Below are 358 nucleotides of genomic sequence, written 5' to 3' on the forward strand. Positions count from 1 at the left end.
GGGGGAGGGAGAGGAGAGAGGAGAGGAGAGGAGAGAGAGAGAGAGAGAGAGAGAGGAGAGAGAGGAGAGAGAGGAGAGGAGAGGAGAGGAGAGAGAGAGAGGAGAGAGAGAGGGAGAGAGGGAGAGAGGGAGAGGAGGGAGAGAGAGGAGAGAGAGAGAGAGAGAGAGAGAGAGAGAGAGAGAGAGAGAGAGAGAGAGAGAGAGAGGGGGAGGGGGAGAGAAAGAGAGAGAGAGAGACAGACAGACAGACACAGATATAAAGAGAGAGAACAGGGGGGGAGAGAGAGAGAGAGAGTGACAGACAGACAAGACACAGATGCAAAGAAAAGAACAGTGCTCCGCTTCTTTATCTCCTAAG

The sequence above is a fragment of the Penaeus vannamei genome, chromosome 4, assembly GCF_042767895.1.
Source record: "Penaeus vannamei isolate JL-2024 chromosome 4, ASM4276789v1, whole genome shotgun sequence".
Taxonomy (NCBI): Eukaryota; Metazoa; Arthropoda; class Malacostraca; order Decapoda; family Penaeidae; genus Penaeus; species Penaeus vannamei.